Source organism: Zonotrichia albicollis, chromosome 14 (assembly GCF_047830755.1).
Source record: "Zonotrichia albicollis isolate bZonAlb1 chromosome 14, bZonAlb1.hap1, whole genome shotgun sequence".
In the NCBI taxonomy this organism is placed as follows: Eukaryota; Metazoa; Chordata; class Aves; order Passeriformes; family Passerellidae; genus Zonotrichia; species Zonotrichia albicollis.
The window spans coordinates 20,429,345-20,436,867 of record NC_133832.1 but is presented as its reverse complement, the minus strand read 5'-3'; the positions used below and the strand labels follow the sequence as shown (position 1 = coordinate 20,436,867).

Below are 7,523 nucleotides of genomic sequence, written 5' to 3'. Positions count from 1 at the left end.
TCAGGCAGTGTGTTCTGTGCTGCAGAACAGGTTGGGTGCAGCTGGGACAGGGCTGTGCTGGAGCTCCATGGCGGTGAGCAGGGCTCTGCTGGAGCTGCAGGGCAGTGAGCAGGGCTGGAGCTCCATGGCAGTGAGCAGTGAGCAGGGCTCTGCTGGAGCTGCAGGGCAGTGAGCAGTGAGCAGGGCTGTGCTGGAGCCCCATGGTGGTGAGCAGTGAACAGGGCTGTGCTGGAGCCCCATGGTGGTGAGCAGTGAGCAGGGCTGTGCTGGAGCTGCAGGGCAGTGAGCAGTGAGCAGGGCTGTGCTGGAGCTCCATGGTGGTGAGGAGCTTTGCTGGAGCTCCATGGTGGTGAGCAGTGAGCAGGGCTGTGCTGGAGCCCCATGGTGGTGAGCAGTGAGCAGGGCTGTGCTGGAGCTGCAGGGCAGTGAGCAGTGAGCAGGGCTGTGCTGGAGCCCCATGGCAGTGGCAGTGAGCAGGGCTGTGCTGGAGCTCCATGGCAGTGGCAGTGAGCAGGGCTGTGCTGGAGCTCCATGGCAGTGGCAGTGAGCAGGGCTGTGCTGGAGCTGCAGGGCAGTGAGCAGTGAGCAGGGCTGTGCTGGAGCCCCATGGTGGTGAGCAGTGAGCAGGGCCGTGCTGGCTCTCTGGTGATGCCCTGGCTGGGGTCTCCAGGCATTCCCAGGGATTGCAGGGCTCCTCAGATCTCACAGCTCACTCTGGTTTGCAAAAGGCATCAAGAGGCTTTTGGTGCAGCATGTGAGAGATGGAAAGAGTGTCTCAGTGCAGGAATTTCTCCTTTTTGCATGTGGGCTCACTGTACAATCATACTTTGTGATTAGCACCCAGCTGCACCACACTAGGGAGCAGTTACCTGTTCCAGCTGCCTTCAGGGGTCTCTTAGGTTCCAATTCATTTACATTTTCCACTCCTTTATTTTTTAACCCTTCTGTTTGTCCTAGACTCCACCACCCTGGGCAGTTTGTATCACAGTGGCCTACATGCTGGTTGCAATCCCCTTCTTCACTGTTATTATGTATTGAAGTACCTTGGAAATCCATTTTTCCAGTTACTAATTTTTACTTTCATTAATTATTTTCTCCTTCACACACACCCACACCCACCCACCCCTCCCCTCAGACCAGACCATTTCTCAGTCACCACAATTTGAACTATGTTTTCATGATGTGGAGAACCTTCCTTGGGTTCTGTTCCTTCCCTTCAGATAGGTTTTCACTTCTTTTTGAATTCTACCTGTTTGGCTTAAATAACCTCTTGAACCTTGCTGTTTTCCCATGCTAATTTTATTTTTCTTGCCTTCCGTGTTTCTTTGAAAAGCTGCGCATTCCTTCTGGGACTCTATTATGGTTGCTTAAGTAGCCTCCATGCTGAGTTGAAGGATTTTAATTTCCTCACTTCTGACTTCAGGGCCTTTTTGACTGGCTTCCTCCTTTTTTTTTTTTTTTTTCTTTTTTTTTTTAAATCCCCTTTCTAAAGCTTAATGTCACAGTGCTAGGTTTTGTTGCATTCCCTCCCACAAGGACACTGAACTTAATTACACTATGCCCCTTTGTACTTAGTGATTCAGCCAGAGTGGGTTCTTCAACTCTGCATGTCATTTTCACTGGTAAAGGGGCACTTTGTTGGTATTTTTTTTTAAGCCAGAAAGGTAACTTTCAACAGTTATCTTGATTTATAATCCAAAAGGAGCAGTTCCTCAAAGAGCTCTGCAGCCCAATGACTGTTGCCCTCATCCAGTGCACTTCTCCAAAACTGCATTTCCTCATCATGGCCAGGGTTGATTAGGAGAGCTCATTCCGCAGGTGGAGATTGGGGATTTGTTTGGGTAGAGAAGACCAAGGACTGGAATTACTGGCAGAGTGACCAAGGAGAAGACTGTCTCTTTCCTAGTTGTCTCTTAGTTTAGAGCTGGTGCAGATCCCTGCCATGGCTGTGCTGCTGTCTGTCTGTCTGTCCTGTGGGAGCACTGGGGCTCTCACTGTCCCACACTGCAGGATGGTGCCATGGAGTCCCTCCCCATCCCAGCAGCCATGGGTGTGCTGCTGTCTGTCTGTCTGTCCTGTGGGAGCACTGGGGTTCTCACTGTCCCACACTGCAGGATCGTGTCACAGGTACACGAGTCACCTGCTCCTGCTCTTCCATCCTGCTTCACCAGTGTGCCTCATGGAAACCTCTCGGCTGCTGCTCAGGCTTTTGTGTTTTACCTGCCCTTCCTCCTGTGCCCAGCAAAGTGCCCCCTCTGCTCCTTTTGGGATGCCCAGGTTCCCCTGGAGTTCAGCTAAATGGCAGGGTGAGGAGGAGTGCTGGTTTGCTTGAGCACTGCTCTGTTTTGGTGACCACCTTTGTGATGCTGGGCTGTGTCCCTGGACGTGCCCCCAGAGGGACGCCTGCCTGAGCAGGGCTCAGTGGAATTTTTGCCTTCTCCTCCAGGCAGAGATGTTTTTACTGACACATAGCTGACAGCTTGCCTCTCTGCCTTGTATGCTTGGTTTGCCCGTTTCCTACTTTAAATAACACCCTTGTGCCTTGGCAGGTTTTTTAAACGTTCTGATCTGATTCAGCATCCTCTGTGGAGTAGCCCTGCTTCGTCCTCTGCTTTCCCAGACAAGGAAGAATATTTTGGGCTGTGGTTGAGCAGTTTTCACTCCCTTCTCTGCGCCCAGAGCAGACACCTTGGCTGCTGCCATGGGCAGAACTTTGGTTTCTTTATCTTCAAGGCAAGGAACTGGCAAGGCTCTTTCTGAATAGAAGTTCAGCAAACATTCCTGATGGTGTTTCATGGTGAAGTGCAGGAGGAAGCGTTTTCTGCTTCTTTATGATAAACAGGGAATTTTAACTGTCTGGATCCTTGTATTAGCTGGCCACAGTGGCTTCTTCAGTGTGCTGGAATCCTCCTTGGAGTGTGGAGAGGATTGGAGTGTGTGCAGCTGAACACCATGGAAAGGATCCACGGCTAGAGCTCATTGTGAGGGAATGGCAGATAGAGAACTTGGACAATTTGGGGTTTTTTGTGAATGTTCCTGAGGATGGCTGGCCATCCACTTGATTGCAATCCAGTGAGATCCCATCCCTGTCTAAGCTAGACTGGAAAACTTAATATGCCTGCTTCATATCAATGCTCCAATTAATTTAATGGAAATTTTTGTGCTTATTCAGGTTGGAAACCATATGGAGTTGTCTCATACATCAGTCAGAAGAAAGAAAGCCAGCAGAAGAAATTTCAGTGTATAAACCCACTTGGAGATCCCACCATAGGTACTTTGGAAGCAATCTCATTCTGCTGAATTACTTCTCTACAACAATATTCTACAACTAACAATTAGCATGAAGGAAATTACTTTAGCATGTCTTCATGACATTTTAAAGATTTACTGTCTGGGATGTGAAATATGGTCAAAGTAGCCAGCTTGTAATTTCATTTCAAAGAATCTGCTGCCAAAAAGATAATTTTTCTAGAATTTCAAGTGGGAAAAATGCAAATTTAAGGCATGAATAGTAGGAACAAAAATTTTGTATGTGAATTTTGAAAAAAACATTATTTTGGTAATGCCTTACATTTGCAAGGTAATGATTGTAATAATTTGATATGTAGTAGTGAAGGAGGTTTAAAACTGGAAGACAAATGTTGCTTAAAATCACATTCTGCCCCCATTTTCATGCCAAAATTGTCGTCCCAAATTTTCAAGATAATTGCAAATGCTTCCGAAATAGTTCAACACATGAGACATGACTTGCTTTTGGAAGGGAAAAAATGCACTTAGCAGAGGCAAACCTTTATTTAATTAGCCACAGTGTAAAGGTTTCTTGTATTGCTTTGCAGTTACACGGCCGTGAGAGACTGGGGAGTACCTGAAGGGTAACTCCTACTGGGACTAATTCAGTCCAGACAGCTCCAAGTATGTTCATTAAGCTCTGGCTGGCTTTCACACAGGTGGGGAAGGTTAGAAAGGAACAGATAGAGAATGGTCCTGATTGTGTTAAGCATAAAACACCATTTGTTTCACAAGTAAGAAGGGAACCAAATCGGCACGTCCTGGGCAGTACTATCCCGCTGCTAGAAGTCAGCTCTCTTTTTTATTTATTCTTTATTTTCTTGCTACATTTTCAAGCCTCAGTGTAAAGCTGCTAGAATGTAGAAACCCCAAGCTCATAAATCAGGGGGCTGCTGAAAAGATGCCAAGGTTTGAACTGCCATGGGGGCTTTCAGACTTGTAATACATCAGGAAAAGAGGGAATTTTAAATAAGTGTTATGGTTGGCAAGAGAGAGGGAGAGAATAGAGTTTAATTCTAAAGTTTTAAAACAGAGCCAAATAGGCTTGAAAGTCAACTGGTGTAGCAGCTAAAATGCTCTACATTGACTACTGCTTTCTCTTCACTTTTGAAGAATTGACAATAAGAGGGGCAAAGTGTGTTGGAATGCACAGTAACCATGTCAAAATATTCAACTTCATTGTTGAATTAGCAAATCTTTAGCGGGTTGCTAGTTAAGAAGAAACTTTACAAGCAGACGTAAATGTCTGAATGCAGATGTGTCTGAGGGCTACAGAGCCTTGTGGGCACTGTGGGCCATGGCACTGGCCATGTGGGGAAAGAAGAGATTTTCCTCCGTGCTCTGCCTGTAGCAAATTCTGCTTGGCAAAACCACGGGTGGGACCTGGTGTCTGCAGGGCTGCAAACATCTGGTGCCCTGGAACATCAGAATGCAAGAGCAAGGTTCTGCAGGTCCTGAAGGTGATGGTGCCTCAGCCCTTCAGAAATCACCTCTGGGAAGGGCTTTACTGTGAATCCAGGGACTCAGCCTGTAAGTCCCATTTTTTATAATCTTGGTTTATTGTATATAATCCCCAAACTCTGCTTTAGTGGGACTAAAAGTGCAAGAAGTCAAGTAAACTGCAAATCTCCACTGTCACAGATGTATCAAAACTTTAGTGGTGTTTGATATTTTTGTTAAAATCTCAGGTACTGAAATCACACAGAACTGGAAATTCCCCTTTTTCTTTTTTGGCCTCTGTCTCACTCCCCCTTTATCCTTTTTATTTTGTTTTCTGTGTTTTTAATATAGTTCCATTACTTGAACAGGACTAATTTCCTGACCCATTAGACCAATAATGGTTTTGCCATTCTTTAGCTGTTAAATGCTGACCTAGCCTTGACTTGCTCCAACAAATTGTTCACATTAGGAGCAGGATTTTGGGATGTGAGCCAAAACTTTTACAGGAGAGAGCAGAGATGAGTGTGGGCCCAGCAGAGCATTGGTGGAGGTGGAACAATTGCCATCTGGGCTGGCATGAGTCCCTCTGACACACGGGCGATGCAGCGTGGTACAGAAAATCCTGTAGCAAATGTTTGTGGGTTGCTCCATCTTCACTTCCCCGAGGAGAAGCATCACAGATATTCAGTTCACAACTTTGCAAAAGCCTGTGCTCACCTTTCAATAGTTGTCTTGCAACACCGGCACATTCAAAGGCTTGGTTTTTTATGTTTAGAATAGAATTTTCTAGACAGTTTAGCTCCCATCCAATGCAGACCCTGAGATTAGCTCAGATGATGCTAAAAACCACCAGGGTGGCAGGTTTGATTCATGGGTCATTCACTTAAGAGTTGGACTTGAGGATTTTTGTGGGTCCTTTCCAACTCAGAATATTCTGTTGCAAGAGCCTGTGGTACGGTGACCCCCAGAGATGCTTTGAATGGTGTCAGCCTACCTGGAATGTGATTTTTGGTTGGCTCTCTTTAATACAAGGGCTTTTGTTACTGTTTTAAAACTCAGGATGTTTTGGTTTACAGAACATTTTGACCATATGTGATTCCCTTCACTGGTGTGCACCTGGACATCCTCTACCATTTAAAGGAATCTGCTGAAGTACTCCCAAGGCACGGCACCGAGGTAAGCCCATGAATCCTTCTGTAGAGAGGGTGTCTGCTCAGGGTGACTGGGGATGGACCTGCTGAGAGCAGGACTGCTGAGGCAGGACCTGTCAGGGACGTTTGGGTTTGGGCTCTTCTGGGCAGCAGTGAAGAAACGAGACAGCTCAGCAGCTTTGCAGCCACTGCAGAGGGTTCCCAGGGAGAAGGTCTGCACGCGCTTTTCCAAAAAATCCCATCTTATACTTGGCTGAAACCAAGGCCCAGATTTCTTTGCCTCCTTGTCCTGCCTGTCCTGGGTGCTTTTATCTAAGGTTAAAAGCATGTGAGGCTGAACTGAGAGCTGCTGGTGCTTTTGGACCTCCTGACCTTCCTGTTCAGCTTTATTAGTGGGAACTTCCCTGCACTCCTCATCACCTCCTGTTTTCCAGCCTGGATCCTCGGAGCCGAGGTGAACCAAGTGTCCCCCTGCAGTGACACGAAGCTTTGGGCACATTTGGGGTGCAGTCAGGCATCGCTTTTACAGAGCCCTGGTGCCTGCAGTCCCCCTTGCTGTGGCACTGTTCACGGTGCCAGGGGTGTGGGGCTGGAGGGGGACGGCCCCAGACTGTTGGCATAGCGACTGAAACGTGGCTGGAAAAATGTCAGCCCTCCAGAAAGCCTGGGCTATGCCGCAGAAAGTTCCAGCCAGCTTTGCAGCAGCTTTGGCTTGTAAAGCTCCCATTGCATCTCCCAGTCAAGCGATCGTTTTGTGACCTCCAGAGTTTATCACAGAAAGTACAAGACATTAAGTTCATTACCGACTGTAAGGCATTTCAGCAAACAATAATTAGCAGCACTTAAAAGATATTCTGTAGCCTGAAACACTAAATCTGCGGGTATATAACAGCCAGCCGTGGAGCACATGTGTGTGTAACAGTATCAATATTGAAAGCCCCCACTGTGATGAGCCATAGCAAAGCATTTTTAGTCGACATACTTTTGGGATCGCTAATGATTAATTAGTGTGTATCATAATGTAAAGCAAATGTCACCTCTGCTACCTGGGGCTGCTGTCATTCGAGAGGGGAGCTGTTGGCGGCGGCAGAGGCTGAGCAGATCCCAGCCTGCCATCTCGCGGGCACCGCGCCGCGCTCCGCTCCGTGCCGCGCTCTGCACCGCACAGTGCCGCGCAGCCCCGCGCAGCCCCGCACCCGCTCGGCTCCGTGCCGCGCTCTGCACCGCACAGCGCCGCGCAGCCCCGCACCGCTCCGTGTCCCGCACAGCGCCGCACAGCTCCCCTCCCCGCGCTCCGCTCCGTGCCGCGCTCTGCACCGCACAGCCCCGCTCCGCACCGTGTCCCGCACAGCTCCGCTCCCCGCGCTCCGCTCCGTGCCGCGCTCTGCACCGCACAGCCCCGCTCCGCACCGTGTCCCGCACAGCCCCGCACCCGCTCCTCTCCCCGCGCTCTGCACCGCACAGTGCCGCGCAGCCCCGTCCCGCACAGCCCCGCACCCGCTCCGCTCCGTGCCGCGCTCTGCACCGCACAGCCCCACGCACAGCCCCGCACCGTGTCCCGCACAGCCCCGCACAGCTCCGCTCCCCGCGCTCATCACCGCACAGCCCTGCTGTTCGCTCCGCACCGCGCCCCGCACCGTGTCC

At 49.3% G+C, this 7,523-nt stretch overlaps 1 long non-coding RNA gene across 1 annotated transcript; it reads left to right on the top strand.

The window, feature by feature from the left end:
* The first annotated feature begins 2,534 nt into the window (after positions 1 to 2,534).
* LOC141730888 (uncharacterized) lies at positions 2,535 to 7,066 on the top strand. The gene is made up of 3 exons (XR_012582742.1): positions 2,535 to 3,271; positions 5,805 to 5,904; positions 6,314 to 7,066. It is a non-coding gene; the product is annotated as an uncharacterized LOC141730888 (long non-coding RNA).
* Positions 7,067 to 7,523: the final 457 nt, after the last annotated feature.